We start from the raw sequence: 21100 nt of genomic DNA, 5'->3' as shown, positions 1-21100 counted from the left end.
CTGTGGCGTAACCCAGTGCTGCTCCATTAACTCCCCCAGGTCCCCTGCCCTCCTAAGCCCCACAATATTGCCACTGATATTGCCCTGGCGTTACATCACTCAGCCCACGCACTGTCACTACTGTCACACCAACCCTGCTTGCCCACCACACACACACGCACACGCACACACACACACACACACACACGCACACGTGTCTGACTGACACAGCCGGGGAAAAAAACATTTCATTCCTTCAAACCCCCTCACCCCACCACCTCTATTTTCTCCTCCCTCCTCATTTTCTCATTCCACTTCTCAATTACTGGCAAGATACGGTGGGTGCAACCCTCAGCAACCCCCCGCCACACACACAGTAAACAAGGTATAGATGTCTGGGAGCATAGGAGTGTAGAGTACACCACCACACACTTATAACGTAACCTGTATACACACACACTCGTGCACACGCACAGTCCCAAGGTCAGTTTACATGACACAAGAGGTTCTCACTACATACAACATGCACTGTACTGTATGCAAATCATCCTCCCCCAATGTTTTATAAAGTACATTCATTTTTTGACACACATCCCTCAAACCGGGGACCTTCCAGGACACAGGGTTAATGAAGAACTATGACAGGTGTAGAGTTGACATTTAAAGACATTCTTCATCTTGCACCATTTTGTCCTGTGTGTCTGTCGGTCATTGGTTTTGGACCGAGAAACAAACACACAGACCCTGTAATGTGGAAACAAGCTCTGCCCTTGGCTACTACCCTCTCCCCTCTTTTCATCACCCTACCTTTCTCCCTACTCCACTCCTCCTCTCCCCGTCTCCGCTCTGCTCTGAGGGCACAGGCACTGGGTGATTGATGTGGATTGCCATGCGCGTTGCCATGGTGCTGTACCTGATGGGGAGGAATATGCTGCGGTGGTGTGTGTGTGCTGCTAGCGCTGCACGGGTCGCCTGCCAATGAGAGAGCGGTTACAGAAGCTCTCTCACACACACACACGCTGTCAGAAACACACACACACACACACACAGACGTGCACAGACATACAAAAACACACACCCTCTCACCATTCTCCACCAGAATTAAATCATGGTAGCTCCCAGACAGTAGTGCAGTTGAATTATTTATGGGTGCCCGTTGCTGAGGCTGGCCGTAATAAAGTTACCACGGCGACTAATTTGCAGTTTGATCAGGTGGGCTTTTAGCAGTGGGTCCTGGGCCCCAACATTAAGTAGATATTGTTTTTACAGATTTGATTACTTTTTTATTGTTATTTTTATTAATGCACTGGATTTGTACAGTGTAAAGTAGGCTAGACCGCCCAGGCTGGCTAGCCGGCTCAATACAAAAACCCAACGGAGCTTTTAGCTTAGACTGAATGTCTACTACCATGTAGGGAGCACAGGAGGCTGGTGAGGGGAGGACGGCTCATAATAACGGCTGGAAGGGAGTGGTATCAAACGCATGGAAACCCTGAGTTTGATGTGTGATACCATTCCATTAAATCCGTTCCAGCCATTACTATGAGCCCGTCCTCCCAAATTAAAGAACCACCAGCCACCAAATGTAGGAACCCATACAACATTATATAGGGATATCATCTAAGCTCTTTAAGCGTTCCAATAAGCTCAGGGCTATGTGATTAAAAATGCATAAGGCTGAGTATGAATCAGAGCTGAATTGGACCTGTGCGTGTGGGGGCGTGTGCGTGTATGCATCCCACAGTCGCCGTGTTGGGTGATGATAAGGACTGTATAGGACGGAAATGGGAATGGCAATATGTCCTACACCAAAACCTCTTAGCCATTATGAATGCTATGATAATCTGTACTACAATTATAGTTCCATTATTTATTATTATAATAACCTAATAATAATAATAATATTACTTTTAGTGACGTTAATACTACAATTAACTACAAATACTACAATTAACATTATTACTTCTGATCCTACTTATCGTCATTACTGGTATCTTCAATAATATCCGTTTGCTTCAATACTTCATTTCTACTGACTGCTCCTGGTTAAAAGTTATCTTTTTGTATAAAGTGCTTACATTATTACGCGTATTATTTCATTTGAAAGGAATTCATGCTCTCAGGGCTATTTTTTTTTTACAAAAGCTATTTTCAAGGGAAGGGTTACAATTTGTTATGGGCCTTAGGATCCATATGAAAAATGGAAACCGACTGATCAAAAAATAAAAATAAAATTGAAAAATACCTAGATCAAACTAAGTCGGAAAACATAGAAAAGTGTTGATATTTACTAAACAGAAATATTACAATAGTAGCCCAGAGGCCAAACTTTGACACTTCAGCATGCTTTGTGGCACAGTCAATGTCACGCAGGGCTACGGGCCAAAAGGTTGAGGGTTCACTGACCACCATGGAGGAGCTCGCTGTCCCTGCCAGGTTCATTACACTGGCCAGTAGGGATATCCTTGTCTCATCGCGCACTAGCGACTCCTGGTCGCCAGGTGCACGGTGGTGCGGCTGGCTTCCGGGTTGGATGCGCGCTGTGTTAAGAAGCAGTGCGGCTTGGTTGGGTTGTGTTTCGGAGGACGCATGGCTTTCGACCTTCGTCTCTCCCGAGCCCATACGTGAGTTGTAGTGATGAGACAAGGTAGTAACTACTAACAATTGGATACCACGAAATTGGGGAGAAAAGGGGGTAAAAAAACACACAACACCAAACGGCAGAACAAGAATAAATGGTACATTATCTCGCTCTTTTAACCTCCTAAAGACTTCCGCATGATTCGGTTTGGCTGGCGCTCAGCCTAACTCAGCTAGAGGAACCGAACAAGTGTGCTCCCTTAAATAATAAGACCTAAACTTGAAAAATTAGAAAAAGCGGCAATAGTTTGTCCATCTTGACATGCCATTGCCGGTATACTTTTCCTCAAAATAGTCAGAAGTAATTTAAGATAACTCAAGAAAACATTCAAATTTATGATAGTTTTACGTTTTTGCCAAGGAGATCTTAGTCGCGCAATTTTACATTTAACTAAGTTGTTTGGTGCAGTATTTTTCAAGTGACATTTTTTGCATGAAAACCAGTCTATCATTGAAATACAACAAACACTGAAGAAACCCTACTGTTGATCAGTGACCCACGAAGAGACGTACTGTAGACTTCGGCTAAAAAAACCTTGCTGAAGACCAAAACTAACAAAAACTTCAGAATATATGCACAAACTGTTCTGGAGTGTTTCAGATGGGAAGCATGCGGTAGGTCAACCAACATCCCAAGACATCAAGTTTAAACTTAAATGGGATCAAAATCAAGTGAAATACTTGATTACTATCCCTCAAGATCTGACAAAACTACATGAGTATGGCTTTAGAACACTGGACAACCAGTTTAAACAGGACCTTCAAAGATGGAATTGAGTACCTTAAACAATAACAGGAAGAATTGAAACTATTCAAATGAATATCCTCCCAAGATTTGTATTCCTGTTCCAAAATATACCAATAACTATTACTCCAAATACTTTTAAAAGGTGGGACAAATTCCTGAGTAAATGTATCTGGGGAGGAAGAAAAGCCTGTGTCAAACTTAAAACAATTAAACGATGTAAACAAGCAGGAGGACTAACACTACCGAATCGAATTATTACACATCCGCCCACCTAAATTCAATTATTGTATGGATGAACCAATACACACACTAGGAAGATAGAAAATACCTGCATCAAAAACACCTGGACAAATATCACCAAAACAAAATGCATCCAAACAGACCTGATTTACCTGCGAGAAATTGTTATAGACAGCGACTTTAAGCCAAGTATTATTCGCGATACATTTAAAATTATGGGCTGAAAAAGGACAGACCAGGTATCAGATGTTCACAGACATTTAGATACATTTGAGAATCTATCAAAAAAAGGTACAACCTCCAGAACTCTTAGTTTAATCATTATTTACAAGAAGTTATCTTACTAAGGAACAGTTTGCAATTTACTGGACACACCCTCATAGAATAATGTTTACGATCACAAATAACAATAACTAGCGATCCTGTGTTTATAAACATGGATATGAACTTTGACACTTCAACATGCTTTGTGGCACAGTCGATGTCACCAGGCTACGGGCCAAAAGGTTGAGGGTTCCCTGACCTCCCTGCCAGTTTCATTACACTGCGATCAGAGCCGGCTGCAGACGATGATCAGCTGGGGGGGAAATCAGATGTTCAATATTTTGATGCCATATTTATAATGATATAAAATGTATGCAACACATTTTCCACCAACAGGCTTCTCTGCCAATGCAGCGCACAACCAAAAAAAAAGCATACCAACTTCAGGTACTTCAATATCATGGTTTGCATTTTCAACACCACAATACATAGATTATGTCAATCTTGACCAACAGAAAATACATCCCTATCTTGTAAGGCATACCCAATATCGAATTGTGTTGTAACAGAAGTCACTTTCCATTCATCAAATGGCCGCTGTTTTGATTGATTGATTTTATTTGTCACTTTTTAAAAAACACACACACACAAAGTACAAAGTTTTTTTAAAGTGCACAATAACGTCGGGGACTTATTTTCATTGTGGTCCCGATTTTTTACATAAATACATATAAACCAAAGGGCGTTACATAAACTCAGCAAAAAAGGAAATGGCCCTTTTTCAGGGCCCGGTCTTTCAAAGATAATCAGTAAAAATCCAAACAACTTCACAGATCTTCATTGTAAAGGGTTTAAACACTGTTTCACATGCTTGTTCTATTAACCATAAACAATGAATGAACATGCACCTGTAGAATGGTCTTTCAGACACTAACAGCTTACAGATGGTAGGCAATTAAGGTCACTGTAATTAAAACTTAGGACACTAAAGAGGCCTTTCTACTGACTCTGAAAAACACCAAAATAAATATGCCCAGGGTCCATGCTCATCTGTGTGAACGTGCCTTAGGCATGCTGCAAGGAGGCATGAGGACTGCAGATGTGGCCAGGGCAATAAATTGCAATGTCCGTACTATGAGATGCCAAAGACTGTGCTACAGGGAGACAGGACGGATAACTAATCGTCCTCGCAGTGGCAGACCACGTGTAACAACACCAGCACAGGATCGGTACATCCGAACATCAGACCTTGCGGGACATGTACAGGATGGCAACAACAACAACGGGCAACTGCCCGAGTTACACCTAGAGCGCACAATCCCTCCATCAGTGCTCAGACTGTCCGCAATAGGCTGAGAGAGGCTGGACTGAGGTCTTGTAGGCCTGTTGTAAGGCAGGTCCTCACCAGACATCACCGGCAACAACGTTGCCTATGGGCACAAACCCACCGTCACTGGACCAGACAGGACTGGCAAAAAGTGCTCTTCACTGATGAGTCACGGTTTGATCTCACCAGGGGTGATGGTCGGATTCGCGGTTATCGTCAAAGGAATGAGCGTTACACCGAGGCCTGTACTCTGGAGCGGGATCGATTTAGAGGTGGAGGGTCCGTCATGGTCTGGGGCGGTGTGTCACAGCATCATCGGACTGAGCTTGTTGTCATTGCAGGCAATCTCAAAGCTGTGCGTTACAAGATATCCTCCTCCCTCATGTGGTACCCTTCCTGCAGGCTCATCCTGGCATGACCCTCCAGCATGACAATGCCACCGGCCACACTGCTCGTTCTGTGCGTGATTTCCTGCAAGACAGGAATGTCAGTGTTCTGCCATGGCCAGCGAAGAGCCCGGATCTCAATCCCATTGAGCACGTCTGGGACCTGTTGGATCGGAGGGTGAGGGCCAGGGCCATTCCCCCCAGAAATGTCCGGGAACTTGCAGGTGCCTTGGTGGAAGTGTGGGGTAACATCTCACAGCAAGAACCGACAAATCTGGTGCAGTCCATGAGGAGATGCACTGCAGTACTTAATGCAGCTGGTGGCCACACCAGATACTGACTGTTACTTTTGATTTTGACCCCCCCTTTGTTCAGGGACACATTATTCCATTTCTGTTAGTCACAAGTCTGTGGAACTTGTTCCGTTTAACCGTTTGTTGAACCTTATGTTCATACACATATTTTCACTTGTTAAGTTTGCTTAAAATAAACGCAGTTGAAAGTGAGAGGATGTTTCTTTTTTGCTGAGTTTACAATTATATGGATATAGACACATTACTGATATACAGACAAAAAATGCTCAACCTCCAGATGAGTACAAGGGGGGAGTTCAAGTACAAATCATACAATCTTGTTTGGCTGGTCTGTAGCTTTTTCTTTTGATGTTTGGGGCTGCTGGTGAACCCTGATGTGCAGGCATAATGGATGTGACACTGGACTAGCCCACTTACCAGAGTTGGTAGGGTGTCTGTAGCTAGGTTTCCACCTAATTGGCGACAGATTTTCATGCAAATATTCTAAAAATCTGCATAAAAACAATTAGAGAAATTTTCCAATCAGAGTTGTTTCCATCAAATTGGCTTGTTGAGGATAAAAGTGTGCATAAATACTTAGTGCACACAAAAATAACAGTTCAATTCCCATGCTGAGAATAAAAAGGACAAGTTAAATGGGTTTCCATCACATTTTCCACTCTAGACCCACTGATGATTTTGTCACTATAAATGTTGCCTAGGTGTAGCCACTCTGGTATTGTCACGTGTGCTCTAAAGGCTGGACAAAAGTGCAAGATCATTTTTATCTGGCAGGATCGATCTTCATGTCACCAGAATAAGAGAGCTTCAAGCTCATCAACGTGCACTTTCCACCACCCTTTAAAGTTCATCATAACCTATTTCATGTGTAGCCTAAAACTGCATGCTTTCTCATGATGTCGTGACATTTTCTATCAGACATAAGAAGTAAAAATACAGCCAAACTGGCCTGCTACTGTGCCTTTCTAGACCTTATAAAGACCCACAACGGATCCAAACAGAATGAAACATTCAAATCACAGGACTTATGCCCCGTTATTCAAATTCCATTTTCACTGCAGCCTGGAGTAGAATGTTGTACTCCGGCATTGTAGGTTAGTCTAGGTAGGATAACTGTATTGTGCCTAAACAAGATCAATAGGGGAGCTTTTTGAGCTGGGTGTCTCATGTCTTCACTGTTCTTTCATGCACAATGATGTACCTGGCCTCTCCGCTGTTTATCAGCTATTCTTATTTGTTCTTGTGGATTCATACTGAAAATGTATGCAGCTTTGAATGCTTTTATGTATGGTATGATTGCAAGTTAGCCTATTGCAGCCCACCCCCGCCCCCAAAAGCAGTGGGACCTAATAAAAACTCTTCAATGATATACAACCTTTAAATTAGATATAGCAAAGGCATATAACAATGTAAATGCCAAGAATGTGCTGGGGCACATACAGTATGCAGAATTATCGAAGGAAGAAACAAAAGATGAGACTATTATAGCGGTAACCAATTGGGAAGATGAGCTGTATTTAGTGATAACCCAAGAGGACTGGGAGGAAATATCTAGAAAAACTTCCAAGGCAATGAACTCTACTCTGGAGGGAATATTTCTCATAAATCCTATAATACAGTCAAAATACATCCGTGACATCACACCAAGTTGCTGGTGTAACAGTTGGGAGAGCAGGGCTAACCACACCCACATAGTATATTCTTGCCCAGTCCTCAAACCCCTCATGCACTGCTCCTCAAATCCTCTACAGCATTCTGAGAATAACGGCACTTAAACAGATTACTAGAAATTGGCTTAAACCGCTGGCACCACAAATAAGCAATTGGAAATAACAATTAATGAAATCTATTGTATGGAAATAATAACTCACAGAATAAGACACCAAAATGACTATTTGAGATACGGTAGAAGTGCAAGTCTTTATGCATGAATGGGTGTGTGTCTGTGTGTGTGTGTTATGCATGCAAAGACGGTGAAAACGCAATGCAGATAGGGATGCCAACACTATGCATAAGATTTAGTCACGTACATAAATTAAAACAATAATTCAGATACATGTCAACTGCACAAGCAAATGACAAACAAAGAACTTGCTTTTGCAGAAAATATAATTATATAAACAACATATGAATGTGTGTGTGTGTGTGTGTGTGTGTGTGTGTGTGTGTGTGTGTGTGTGTGTGTGTGTGTGTGTGTGTGTGTGTGTGTGTGTATGTATAGTCGCAGTCAAAAGTACTCATTCAAGGGTTTTTCTTTATTTTTACTATTTTCTACATTGCAGAATAGTGAATACATCAAAACTATGAAATAGCACATATGGAATCATGTAGTAAGCAAAAAAGTGTTAAACAAATCAAAATATATTATATATTTGAGATTCCTCAAATTAGCCACCCTTTGCCTTGATGACAGCTTTGCACACTCTTGGCATCCTCTCAACCAACTTCATGAGGAATGCATTTCCAACACTTGAAGGAGTTCCCACATATGCTGAGCACTTGTTGGCTGCTTTTCCTTCACTCTGCGGTCCAACTCATCCCAAACCATCTCAATATTGGTTTGAGGTCGGGTGATTGTGGAGGCCAGATCAACTGATGCAGCAGCATCATTTTCCTTCTTGGTCAAATAGCCCTTACACAGCCTGGAGGTGTGTTTTGGGTCATTGTCCTGTCGAATAACAAATGATAGTCGGACTAAGCGCAAATCAGATGGGATGGCGTATCTCTGCAGAATACTGTGGTAGCCATGCTGGTTAAGTGAATCCTACAGACGAAGAACCATATATGTGACATAAAAAAAAGAAGAGAGATATACAGTGCCTTGCGAAAGTATTCGGCCCCCTTGAACTTTGCGACCTTTTGCCACATTTCAGGCTTCAAACATAAAGATATAAAACTGTATTTTTTTGTGAAGAATCAACAACAAGTGGGACACAATCATGAAGTGGAACGACATTTATTGGATATTTCAAACTTTTTTAACAAATCAAAAACTGAAAAATTGGGCGTGCAAAATTATTCAGCCCCCTTAAGTTAATACTTTGTAGCGCCACCTTTTGCTGCGATTACAGGCTGTAAGTCGCTTGGGGTATGTCTCTATCAGTTTTGCACATCGAGAGACTGACATTTTTTCCCATTCCTCCTTGCAAAACAGCTCGAGCTCAGTGAGGTTGGATGGAGAGCATTTGAGAACAGCAGTTTTCAGTTCTTTCCACAGATTCTCGATTGGATTCAGGTCTGGACTTTGACTTGGCCATTCTAACACCTGGATATGTTTATTTTTGAACCATTCCAATGTAGATTTTGCTTTATGTTTTGGATCATTGTCTTGTTGGAAGACAAATCTCCGTCCCAGTCTCAGGTCTTTTGCAGACTCCATCAGGTTTTCTTCCAGAATGGTCCTGTATTTGGCTCCATCCATCTTCCCATCAATTTTAACCATCTTCCCTGTCCCTGCTGAAGAAAAGCAGGCCCAAACCATGATGCTGCCAACACCATGTTTGACAGTGGGTATGGTGTGTTCAGGGTGATGAGCTGTGTTGCTTTTACACCAAACATAACGTTTTGCATTGTTGCCAAAAAGTTCAATTTTGGTTTCATCTGACCAGAGCACCTTCTTCCACATGTTTGGTGTGTCTCCCAGGTGGCTTGTGGAAAACTTTAAACAACACTTTTTATGGATATCTTTAAGAAATGGCTTTCTTCTTGCCACTCTTCCATAAAGGCCAGATTTGTGCAATATACGACTGATTGTTGTCCTATGGACAGAGTCTCCCACCTCAGCTGTAGATCTCTGCAATTCATCCAGAGTGATCATGGGCCTCTTGGCTGCATCTCTGATCAGTCTTCTCCTTGTATGAGCTGAAAGTTTAGAGGGACGGCCAGGTCTTGGTAGATTTGCAGTGGTCTGATACTCCTTCCATTTCAATATTATCGCTTGCACAGTGCTCCTTGGGATGTGTAAAGCTTGGGAAATCTTTTTGTATCCAAATCCGGCTTTAAACTTCTTCACAACAGTATCTCGGACCTGCCTGGTGTGTTCCTTGTTCTTCATGATGCTCTCTGCGCTTTTAACGGACCTCTGAGACTATCACAGTGCAGGTGCATTTATACGGAGACTTGATTACACACAGGTGGATTGTATTTATCATCATTAGTCATTTAGGTCAACATTGGATCATTCAGAGATCCTCACTGAACTTCTGGAGAGAGTTTGCTGCACTGAAAGTAAAGGGGCTGAGTAATTTTGCACACCCAATTTTTCAGTTTTTGATTTGTTAAAAAAGTTTGAAATATCCAATAAATGTCGTTCCACTTCATGATTGTGTCCCACTTGTTGTTGATTCTTCACAAAAAAATACAGTTTTATATCTTTATGTTTGAAGCCTGAAATGTGGCAAAAGGTCGCAAAGTTCAAGGGGGCCGAATACTTTCGCAAGGCACTGTATACTGTTCTTCCACATTCTAAAAATTAAAAAAGAAAAAAAGTATTTTTTGAAATAACAAAAAAAATATAAATTGTTGTTGGAAGATATGGGTATGGTGAATTATTTGTCAACCATAAAACACCTAATGTGGTACACACAATTAATAATATAAAAATAACTGATTATCTTAAAATGGAAAAATTGTCACATATATGGTTCTTCGTCTGTAGGATTCAAGTGTGCCTTTGAATTCTAAATACATCACTGACAGTGTCACCAGCAAAGCACTCACACACAATCACACCTCCTCATCCATGCTTCACAGTGGGAACCACACGTGCAGAGATCATCCGTTTACCTACCCTACATCTCACAAAGACACAGTCGTTGGAACCAAAACTCTCACATTTGGAATCATCAGACCAAAGAACAGATTTCCACCAGTCCAATGTCTAATATACATTGCTCGTGATTCTTGGCCTAAGCAAGTCTTTTCTTATTGTCCTTCACTAGTGGTTTCTTTGCAGTAATTCAACCATGAAGACCTGATTCACGCAGTCCCCTCTGAACAGTCGATGTTGAGATGTGTCTGATCCTTGAACTCTGAAGCATTTATTTGGGCTGCAATCTAAGGTGCAGTTAACTCTAATGAACTTATCCTCTGCAGCAGAGGTCACTCTTGGGTCTTCCTTTCCTGTGGCGGTCCTCATGAGAGCAAGTTTCATCATAGTACTTGATGTTTTTTGCAACTGCACTTGAAAAAACTTTCAAAGTTCTTGACATTTTCCAGATTGACTGACCTTCATGTCTTAGAGTAATGATGGACTGTCGTTTCTCTTTGCTTATTTGAGCTGTTCTTGCCACAACATGGACTTGGTCTTTTACCAAATAGGGCTATCTTCTGTATACCCTCCTACCTTATCACATCACAACTGATTGGCTCAAACGCGTTAAGAAGGAAAGAAAATCTACAAATTAACTTTTAGCAAGGTACACTAATTGAAATGCATTCCAGGCGATTACCTAATGAAGCTGGTTGAGAGAATGCCAAGAGTGTGCAAAGCTGATTTTTAAAAATACTTTTTTGGTTCCTACATGATTCCATATGTGTTATTTCATAGTTCCGATGTCTTCACTATTATTCTACAATGTAGAAAATAGTAAAAATAAATAAAAACCCTTGAGTAGGTACTGGTACTGTGTACCAGTAAAACATTTGGACACACCTACTCATTCCAGGGTTTTTATTTATTTGTACTATTTTCTACATTATGTATTTATATTTTGTTGTTATTCTGTTGTGATCTAAAACCAATAAATAAGAAGTATTACTTTAATTTTTAAAATTCTACATAATTACAAAGAATTCTATGGTAGTTTAAAGTTCTGAAATGACACTTCTATAAACCAACAGAATGACAACTAATGAAGTATCCATTCAGACTATGACGCTTATCAACGGCAGCTAATTATCTATCCAATACAATAAATATCTTACAGTATCTCTCCAAATAAGACTCCCACCAATTTAACTATTCAATTATTTGATTAATGACACCAAGCCATATTAATATATTTTTAATACACAAGAAAGAAACATGATGACAAGCTTAACAATTAGGTCCATTACTGCATGACAATAGTTTTGTTGGGGTTAATGAGCAGCTCTCGTCATGAGGACGCTGTTCATCCGAGTGCCAATGACACGTTACAAAGCACACATGCTAATGAGTTAGCTCACCTACTGTACTTACAGACATGCATTGTGTGTTATCGACAGGGTGGTTTGTGACATGCCTGTGCATGTGAGTGTGTGTACAGAATTGTATCTGTGGTGTGTGTGTGCGGTGTGTACAGAATTTGTATGTGCCTGTGCAGTACGTGTGTGTGTGTGTGTGTGTGTGTGTGTGTGTGTGTGTGTGTGTGTGTGTGTGTGTGTGTGTGTGTGTGTGTTGGTATATGAGCCCAGGTTCCAGTGTGTTATCTATGCAGTAGCTGTAGGTATTAACTGTTCTCCTGATGAGCTGAGAGATAAGGCGAGGCGGTGCTCTCAGCCTGTGTTAGGGGGGCCAGCCCCAGCATGTGGAAGCCGATTAATTAATCAAAACAGGACACTTGAATCGCAGTGAAACCACTCCACAGGGCTCATCATCTCATCTCTCCCCCTCTTTTCTCCCTCCCTCCCGTCTCTGCACACACACATAGGCTATTCATACACACTGCAAGCACACACACACACACACACACACACTCTCTGTTTGGCGTGCAGTGTGCTATAGCGGTGAGTGCAAATGACAAATCCAGGGAGGTCATTTCCATATTCACTTAACAGTGGAGTGTCACAGCTCCCGCTCCTTTTTCAACTGAAGCGGTTTTAATCAAAGAGCTACGCTGCGGTGCCACCAGGTCGTAAATGGCCCTGAAGCACCTTTGAAACACAGTAAGCATTGACACTGGTGTCGCCCGTGAAAAGGACAGGCTTTTTATCCCCTTAAATGACTTGTAAAAAGGCCCCATTGACTAAACAGTCTTTCTTTCATGTTCTGTAAAGCGATGACTGAAGCAATGAAACCTCGACGACAAGTCTGTTCCAGCGGCATGAGTGTTTGTGCATGCATGTGTGTGCGTGTCTTTCAATAATGCAGAAATCACCGGAGGTAGCAAATATTTCTTGACATTTCCAGACCGGTCTTCTCTGCTTTAGAATGAAGAGTCTGGATCCTATAGAGCAGAGCAGTATCAAAACAGATGGAATGCTATTACTGTAATGTAAAATTCCCTCCTTCCCTCACACAGTCACACACACACACACACACAGTCACACAACGGCAGTGAAAGGAAGAAAATAAAAGCCATGGATCCTAACGACTTCAATAGGAAGGCTGTCATCCATCAGAGGTTATTGCCTGTCCTTGTTATGAGTCCTAATCCACTTGTTTCTACCAGTTATTCTCCTGATAGTAGACTAGCTCTCCTCAAGACTAATGGCTATGGAGTGCTGAGGATAGAGATATTCTGTATAAAGCAAGCACGCGCACGCGCACACACCCACACACACACAAAAGCATGCCAACCAGCATAAACATCATGCACACACACAGACATCAGATCTGCTCACTTCCCCCAAGGCACAGATATATAGTGCCTTCGTCAGACTGAAGAAGGAGGTACAGCGACACCACACAACAATGCATCGACTATTTGGTTACCCCTACACCGAGTACTCACTGATGTCGTATCAAGTGCAGTCATCTCCAAAGGTGCGATTATGGTGTGAGGTTACGTAAGCGTGTGTCTATGTGCTTGTGTGTGTGTGTCAGTGTCTCCCTCTGTGTAATTGAGCCTGTGTGAGCATGGCTCTATCAGCCCTCTCTATGTAGTCTCTCAATTAGCCCTGAGAGGAGGCCTGTGGGGAGGCAATGTTTGAGCTGCACTGGAAGACAAACAGGGCTGCTACCACTGAACACTCCCTGGGCAACACTTGAGACTGCAGCAGCACTCAGTCTGTACACGCACATACACACACAATTAAACTTGAAAGCACACACACACACACACAAGAACTATCTGGTGAATGAACCATAACCAAAGATCCAGAAAAATAGAGTGGGCCTAGTTGTTTTCCCACAAATTGTACCCAGTGGGATGGGCCCCATTTCAACAAGGACAGACCAAACAGCATTTGACGAGTGAATCGATATTCTCTCCTGCCACTTTCCATACACACTTCAATGATAACAGCAGCACCAGTGGTTATAGTAATATTTAACTTTGTAACTTGGGTCCAATTTGGAAAAGAATACAACAGATTGTTATTGATTTTGTCTCTCCAACTATCTATGTTTCTCTCTCACTCTCAGCCCCCCCCCCCCCCCCCCAACTCTCTCCCTCTCTAGAGACCAAAGAGGACTTTCAAGTCAAAAGTTTTATTTCATCCATAATGAGCGACCGTGTACCTTTGGCCTTTTGGAGCTCATTCACAGTTTTTATACTCCACTGAGAGGAAGGGAAGAGAAGGGAAGACGTTCAGGTAAGTCTAATAGCTCTCTCTTCATCTATTCTAGGATGCTTTCAGTTATTTTCATCCTCTTCCAGGGCCAACTAAAATCTCTAGAGGGAGACGAAGATGCACTTTTCATCTCCTTCCAGGAGTCTATTTAGCCTTCTGAATGTAAAACTGTAGAGATGACAGTATTTAAAGGAAAAAGAACGCTCAGTGGAGGATGTTACTAGCCCAGTAAGACCACGCAGGCTTTGGCCCTCAATCAACTAAGCCCGTTTGTAGTGAAGGAAGGACGTTCCTGGTTGATTAAGAAGTGTCTTATTCAAAGCATAAGAAGAGCATGTTAGAAAGCACGCGAATAGAATACATTGTATTACATTAACCGCATTTCCATCCACAGATTTCATGCGAGTAAGGTCCTACCACAGAGTTTCTAAACCCAGATGCGCAACATTGCGAGACTTCCTGGAATGCTTGCGAAACAGACCAGGCCAGGGTTTGGGGTTTGAGAAGTCAATGAGAGAAGTAAATAATTATTCCTTAGTTGTTCATTTTCTCGAGATCTAAAGGCACAACCCATATGCAAGACAATGTCTTAAGTAGCTGAACATGTTATTATTCCAACCTCGTAATAGTGACAAACTGGCACGTAAAAATTTCTGTAAAAAATAAAAAAGTATATCGATGGAGTCACATGCGCAGTTCAACGCGAGACGACCATTAGACCGATGACGTGTTTATGCACTTATTGTCTATAAGTGTGATCGGCGATTTCTATTGCAGAAGCAGTTGATGCCCTTCTTCATATTGTACTCTTTGGTCACGACAGCTGTGATGAAAACAGGAAGTTTCGGTACAATATTATAAATGCCAACAAACAATTTGTTCGTTCGACATGGTGGGATCTTTTTGTGTCAGTATAATTAATTATGCGAGAAATGGTGATGGAAACACCTTTATGCGGAAATATTGATATAATAACCATCATATCAAAGTAAACTTGGAGTCACGCAGCGATATGGTGTGGTCCTCCCACTGCGGCTCGGGAAACCATGAGGTTTATTAGGCTACATACGAAATGATGAACTTCACACGGTGGTGAAAGCGCACTGCTTTGAGCTTGATGCTCCTTTCCAATGAAAATCGAAGGTCTTATTTTGGTGACATGATGATCAATGCTTGACTGCCGTTTGACAAATGAAAACATTCTCGCTTTCATCTCATCATGTCGACTCGCCTACCCGCACAGTATCTGCGAGCTGTTGGCCAGAGCACACGTGCAAATACCAGATTAGGCACATTTGCTATTTAACGCAACAGTTTGTGACAAAACTAAATCGGTAGAGTTGAAAATTTGATGGAAACACATTGAACTTAAAAATATATATATATTTGGTACGTGAAAACTTAAAGTTGCAATATGGAACTTTTTGGCAACCTGACAAATTTTACTTAGAAATGTGAGTTATTGATCTGTCATTTTCATAGAAAGCAAGTCTAAGAAGCAGTAGATGTGTTCTATGGGCGCTATTTCTATGCTTCCCGTTTTTAAGTTTAGTTTTTGTATCTTTTACTTCAGTTTTGTGCACCAGCTTCAAAAAGCTGAAGATACAATATTTGGGGTTTTGGTAAAATATATTTCACAGTGGTTAAGATGGTACAATGATTCTTTCCACTATACTTGTTTTGTCACAAACTGAAATTAGGTGAACTATTAGAATTTTAAGCAACCAGGAAAAGGCGGAGCGATTTCTGCACAGTGCATCTGTAAGCACATTGTGAGCACTACGTCATCACTTATTGATTGTTAAACACCACTGGTGGGAAAATGCAACTATTTTTTTGGGGCAGATTTTAGAATATTTGCATGAAAATATGTTGTCAATTGGATGGAAACCTAGCTAATGGCCATCTCTATTAATCCTATGACAAACAGTTTGACAATGGGTTCAGAAATCTTACATGACTGTCTGGTATTCAGTTGGTATTCATGCCGTGGCATCTTGTGTTTTCTGCCTTCCTCCTGTCTAACCCATGCCAATTGGAAAGCAATAAAATACAGTGAGCAGGGCATCAACAAGAGAAACGACTTTCTGGACAAAGGCGGCAAAGCAGAATGGAATACACTTCTCCTGAGGCTAAGAAGGGGGGGGGGGGGGGGGGTGAGAGAACTACAGAGAGAGAGAGAGCGATGGATGGAGAAATCATCTTGCGCAGCAGCCCCATATCATTTGCATGGTTTATACTCTCCAAGGCCCTCCATGCAAATGAGTCATAAAGTAGAAATAGAGAGACTTTGGAAGGGGTGTCGGAGAGAATTTATATATGATTGCCGAGGCGCTGAGTGTCCTAAATCATTTTCAATTAGGTGACACTTTCAATATCGAGAGGCTGATTTAGAGATATTAAAACTTCTCCCCTCACTCTGGCTCTTTCCCAAATGGCACCATTTCCCCTATTTAGTGCACTACTTGACCGATAGGGCACTGGTCCAAAGTAGAACACTATAAAAGGAATAGGGGGCCTTTTGGGGCACAACCTCTATCTTCGGCAGAGTTGAAGGAAGGCAGGCTATGCTATTCCTGCAATACTGGGGTCCCCCTTCTCTCCTCCTCCCTCCTCATGTTTTTCTCATCTCCCTCCTCTTAAAGGTGCATATTAACAATATATTTAACAGGAATTGAAAGTTTAGAGGAAAGGTATTTTTCCAAGAATAAAGCATATTTTAGAGCGAATAGAGACTTTAATGTTGAAGGAAGACATCTGGACAACCATTTGCCAGGACAGCAGCTGATCCTTTAAAAATACTGTCCATAATGTTAATATAATCACACCATCAGTTTCTGAATGTCCTTGAGTGGCCCAGCCAGAGCCCGGACTTGAACCCGATTCGAACATCTCTGGAGAGACCTGAAAATAGCTGTGCAGCAACTCTCCCCATCCAACCTGACAGAGCTTGAGAGGATCTGCAGAGAGGAATGGGAGAAGCTCCCCAAACACAAGGGTGCCAAGCTTGTAGTGTCATAGCCAAGAAGACTCGAGGCTGTAATTGCTGACAAAGGTGCTTCAACAAAGTACTGAGTAAAGGGTATGAATACTTATGTAAATAACGGATTTGTATTTTATGAGGAAACAAATTATTGAATCAATTTTGGAATAAGGCTGTATAACAAAATGTTGAAAAAGGGAAGGGGTCTGAATACTTCCCGAATGCACTGTGTGTGTGTGTGTGTGTGTGTGTGTGTGTGTGTGTGTGCATGCGTGCGTGCGTGCGTGAGGAATACTTCTACTCGCTGTTTATTATTATCTATGCATAGTCCATTTACAGATTACCTCGACTAACCTGTACCCCTGCACATTGACTCGGTACCGGTACCAGTACCCCCTGTATAGAGCTCGTTATTTTTATGTACATTTCTTGTGTTTTTTTTTTTTTTAAACTTCTGTTTATTTAGTAAATATTTGATTAACTCTATTTCTTGAACTGCATTGTTGGTTAAGGGCTTGTAAGTAAGTATTTCATGGTAAGGGTACCTGTTGTATTCGGTGCATGTGACAAATAACATTTGATTTGGTTTATTATTGCACTGAGCTAGGAACATAAGCATTTTGCTACACCCGTGATAACATCTCAAAAATATGTCACAAATAAAATTACACTTGATTTGAAATACGCATCAGACGCATCAATACACAATAGACTAAAAAGAAACCATTGTCTGCATGGCGAATATTCATATTCCACCACCAACCGATAACCCAATGGGCATCAACCAATAACCCAATGGGCATCGCATCCTTATTACATCCACATCATGACAACATGTATTGATCTCAGTCACTTCAAATCACCCTGGCTAATTCTCATTACAGACAGGCTCCTCCATCTCAACCTTCCTCAATAAAGACCCATCTAAATGAAGTCAGGGGGCATACTCAGATGGCTCTACTACCACCCTCTCTCTATAGGTTCAACCCCAGCACCTTGAAAGACCCCATAGACACCGTCCTCCCACCTTTTTGAAGGCAATAAGGGAGTTTAAGATGGACATCTCCTCCCCTCACACCTCCCTCCCTCCTTTCGCCATACAGTTAACCCCAGCACCTTACGAGACATTACATACACCCTCACTGAGGCAATAAAGTCAAGGCTTAGATGGACATCTCCATTCATCCCATCCCTCCCTCCCTCCCTGTTTGATTGTCCCTCACACGGCCAAGGCGGCTGGCCGCCAGGTGTGGGTTCAGGTGATAACGTGGCGTCTGAACAATGGGAAAATTGTAAAGCTAATGGAAGAACTGGAGGTGGAGGAATCAGACACATAAATCAGCCTAGCTTGGCACTGATGGGGGTTTTCAACAGCAATAAGGGAGGCAATACCTCTCAGAGAAAAGGAGGCCCTCCGCACCTCCTTCCCATCTTGTGTGAAATACATTTTTTAAAAGCCTTCCAGATGAATGATACTCGCAGCCGCCAGCCAAAAGCACTCTAGAGTGGCAATGTGTCAATCTAGGAAGGAGTTTAAGCTTGCGAGAGTAATAAGCACAGAGAGGGAGTCATTTTACCTTTACGGTCTGTCACGCACACACACACACACACAACTTGGCATTTCAGTGTTAGCTAAGATAATGATGGGTGCTCTTAGTAATCACTGTCAATTAAATGTTTCCTATTGTGTCTTACCGCAAAGCTTTTCTTTCTCTGCCGTAATGTCCAATCATCAGAAAATGTATCAGATACAGTGCCTTGCGAAAGTATTCGGCCCCCTTGAACTTTGCGACCTTTTGCCACATTTCAGGCTTCAAACATAAAGATATAAAACTGTATTTTTTTGTGAAGAATCAACAACAAGTGGGACACAATCATGAAGTGGAACGACATTTATTGGATATTTCAAACTTTTTTCAAAATTGGGCGTGCAAAATTATTCAGCCCCTTTACTTTCAGTGCAGCAAACTCTCTCCAGAAGTTCAGTGAGGATCTCTGAATGATCCAATGTTGACCTAAATGACTAATGATGATAAATACAATCCACCTGTGTGTAATCAAGTCTCCGTATAAATGCACCTGCACTGTGATAGTCTCAGAGGTCCGTTAAAAGCGCAGAGAGCATCATGAAGAACAAGGAACACACCAGGCAGGTCCGAGATACTGTTGTGAAGAAGTTTAAAGCCGGATTTGGATACAAAAAGATTTCCCAAGCTTTAAACATCCCAAGGAGTATCAGACCACTGCAAATCTACCAAGACCTGGCCGTCCCTCTAAACTTTCAGCTCATACAAGGAGAAGACTGATCAGAGATGCAGCCAAGAGGCCCATGATCACTCTGGATGAACTGCAGAGATCTACAGCTGAGGTGGGAGACTCTGTCCATAGGACAACAATCAGTCGTATATTGCACAAATCTGGCCTTTATGGAAGAGTGGCAAGAAGAAAGCCATTTCTTAAAGATATCCATAAAAAGTGACGTTTAAAGTTTGCCACAAGCCACCTGGGAGACACACCAAACATGTGGAAGAAGGTGCTCTGGTCAGATGAAACCAAAATTGAACTTTTTGGCAACAATGCAAAACGTTATGTTTGGCGTAAAAGCAACACAGCTGAACACACCATCCCCACTGTCAAACATGGTGGTGGCAGCATCATGGTTTGGGCCTGCTTTTCTTCAGCAGGGACAGGGAAGATGGTTAACATTTATGGGAAGATGGATAGAGCCAAATACAGGACCATTCTGGAAGAAAACCTGATGGAGTCTGCAAAAGACCTGAGACTGGGACGGAGATTTGTCTTCCAACAAGACAATGATCCAAAACATAAAGCAAAATCTACAATGGAATGGTTCAAAAATAAACATATCCAGGTGTTAGAATGGCCAAGTCAAAGTCCAGACCTGAATCCAATCGAGAATCTGTGGAAAGAACTGAAAACTGCTGTTCACAAATGCTCTCCATCCAACCTCACTGAGCTCGAGCTGTTTTGCAAGGAGGAATGGGAAAACATTTCAGTCTCTCGATGTGCAAAACTGATAGAGACATACCCCAAGCGACTTACAGCTGTAATCGCAGCAAAAGGTGGCGCTACAAAGTATTAACTTAAGGGGGCTGAATAATTTTGCACGCCCAATTTTTCAGTTTTTGATTTGTTAAAAAAGTTTGAAATATCCAATAAATGTCGTTCCACTTCATGATTGTGTCACACTTGTTGTTGATTCTTCACAAAAAAATACAGTTTTATATCTTTATGTTTGAAGCCTGAAATGTGGCAAAAGGTTGCAAAGTTCAAGGGGGCCGAATACTTTCGCAAGGCACTGTATGCCTCTATTACATTTTTTTACATTCCCCATAGCCATCTAGGGGTGTGCAGATTGAGTAATTGCCCATACACTCTCATGGTTAAGTCAATGGGCAAAGAGCCTCATCTCTCACAGGTTGATGCCTGAAACAACTTTAACTGCAGTCACTGTCTTAGTACCTGTAGACAGCATGATACAAAACAATATATAGCCATGCCATTGCTCAGCCGTACGAAATGAGACCCAGCAACTTGCTCTTAACCGCTCAAACACAGGCGTACGCACACACAGGGATCTGGCAGTGTAAGATAAGTATCTTCGCCGGTCTAAAATCTCAACACTGTAATTGGTTATGGTGTCATTTCCTGACGGTGGCAAGTGTTCCACAATGAATGTAGGAGGGACGGAGAAGGAGAGGGGAAGAGAGAGAGCGAGAGAGAGAGAGAGAGAAACGGGAAAGAGAGAGCGAGAGAGAGAGA

Source organism: Oncorhynchus mykiss, chromosome 17 (genome assembly GCF_013265735.2).
Source record: "Oncorhynchus mykiss isolate Arlee chromosome 17, USDA_OmykA_1.1, whole genome shotgun sequence".
Lineage (NCBI taxonomy): Eukaryota > Metazoa > Chordata > Actinopteri > Salmoniformes > Salmonidae > Oncorhynchus > Oncorhynchus mykiss.
The sequence above is the reverse complement of the archived record's forward strand: the minus strand, read 5'-3'. Positions refer to the sequence as shown.